Raw genomic sequence first — 2,051 nt, forward strand, 5'->3', positions numbered from 1 at the left:
CCGTTGCGGAGCACAGGCTCCCGATGTGCAGGCTTAGCGGCCATGGCTCACGGGCCCAGCCACTCCGTGGCATGTGGGATCTTCCCGGAGCGGGGCACGAACTTGTGTCCCCTGCATCGGCAGGCGGACTCTCAACCACTGCGCCACCAAGGAAGCCCCAATATGTTCTTTTGATGTTGTTGTTGTTGAAACCAATAGAAGTCAAGGTTTCTGTCACTTGATAATCCAAAGAGACACAGCACTTTTCCAACTGCTCTCCACTCCCTGCCCTGTGCTGCTGCCCTGAGCTCCAGGCTCCCACTAAGCTAGCGCCGCCGTCTCCTTCCCATCATGATCATCTACCGGGACCTCATCAACCATGATGAGTTGATCTCCGACATCTACAAGATCCGGGAGGTCACGGGGGTGGGGTGGGGGGCTGTGTCTGGAGGTGGAGGGGAAGATAGTAGGACAGAGGGTAACACTGATAACTTGCTGATTGGTGGAAATACCTCCGCTGAAGGCCGGGAGGGCGAAGGTACCGAAAGCACAGTAATCACTGGTGTGGGTATTGTCATGAACCATCAATGCAGGAAACCAGCTTCACAAGAGAAGCCTACACGAAGTACATCAGGGACTTCCCTGGTGGTTCATCGGTTAAGAATCCGCCTGCCGATGCTGGGGACAGGGGTTCGAGCACTGGACCGGGAAGATCCCACATGCCACTGTGCAACTAAGCCAGCGGGCCACAACTACTGAGCCTGCGCTCTAGAGCCCACAAGCCACAACTACTGAAGCCCACGCACCTAGAGTCTGTGCTCCACAACAAGAGAAACCACTGCAACGAGAAGCCCGCACACCACAACGAAGAGTCGCCCCCGCTCGCCTCAACTAGAGAAAGCCCGCCCACAGCAACAAAGACCCAATGCAGCCAAAAATAAATAAATAAATTTATTTTTTTAAAAAAAAGTACATCAAAGATTATATGAAGTCAATCAAAGGGAAACTTGAAGAACAGAGATCAGAAAGAGTAAAACCTTTACGACAGGGGCTGCAGAACAAATCAAACACATCCTTGCTAATTTCAAAAACGATCAGTTCTTTACTGGTGAAAACATAAATCCAGATGGCATGGCTGCTCTGCTGGACTACCATGAGGATGGTGTGACCCCATATGATTTTCTTTAAGGAAGGTTTAGGGATGGAAAAATGTGAACAGATTTGGCTGTTACTTTGGATCTATCACCTATCGTCATAACTGGCTGGCTGCTGCTTTTTATCCACACAACACCAGGACGTAGATAAATGGGACTGATGTCATCTTGAACTCTTCATTTATTTTGACATTGTTTTATTTGGAGTAGAGGCATTGTTTTTGAGGAAAAAAACCACAAAACATGTCATGTAGGTGGTCTAAAAAATGAAATGCATTTAAACTAAACAAAAAACAAACAAAAAAAGAGACCCCATAAACACCAGGAAATGTGAGGTCACAGAAGCCAGACGATGAGAGTTTTAAGAAGAAAGGAATGGTTAACAGAGTCCAATGCTGCTGAGAAGTGGAAACACTGAAACCTCATAAACGTGTAAACCATTTGAGCCCAGGGCAAGTGCTCCCAGAGGTGCTTCCTCTCCCCTCTAGTCTCCTACAGCTCCATCCAGAAATATTCATATAGGTTAGATTTAGCTGCATGTAACAGGAAATCCAAAACAGCAGAGACTTAAACAAGAGAGAATTTTATTTCTCTCTCAAACAGAAGTGGCCCAGAGGTAGGCAATAGAGGGCAGGAATGGTACGCCACCAATATCACGGGCCCAGGCTCCTTGTAACATTCTCTTCTACCATCATGGCAAAGAGCTTCCATTTTCAAGGTCACTTCAAGGCCAAAGATGGCTGTTGGAGCACCAAATTCCAGGTGAGAAGAGAAAGGAGGGACAGGCAGAAGAGGCTCACTTAGCTGAGTCAACTCTCTTGAAGTAACATTTCCAGAAGTCCTATCAGCTCTTTCACTTACATCTCTAAAGTAAGTCAGAAAGAGGAAGACAAGTATCATATAATATTTCTTTTTTTT

General features: G+C 46.9%; 1 pseudogene across 1 annotated transcript; it reads left to right on the top strand.

Annotated features, from left to right (window-relative positions):
- The first annotated feature begins 330 nt into the window (after positions 1-330).
- On the top strand, positions 331-1,305 carry LOC307047897 (translationally-controlled tumor protein-like; annotated as a pseudogene). Its single transcript has 2 exons — positions 331-624; positions 960-1,305. The product of its transcript is annotated as a translationally-controlled tumor protein-like (transcript).
- The last annotated feature ends 746 nt before the right edge of the window (positions 1,306-2,051 follow it).

Source organism: Hyperoodon ampullatus (assembly GCF_949752795.1).
Source record: "Hyperoodon ampullatus genome assembly, chromosome: 2".
Lineage (NCBI taxonomy): Eukaryota > Metazoa > Chordata > Mammalia > Artiodactyla > Ziphiidae > Hyperoodon > Hyperoodon ampullatus.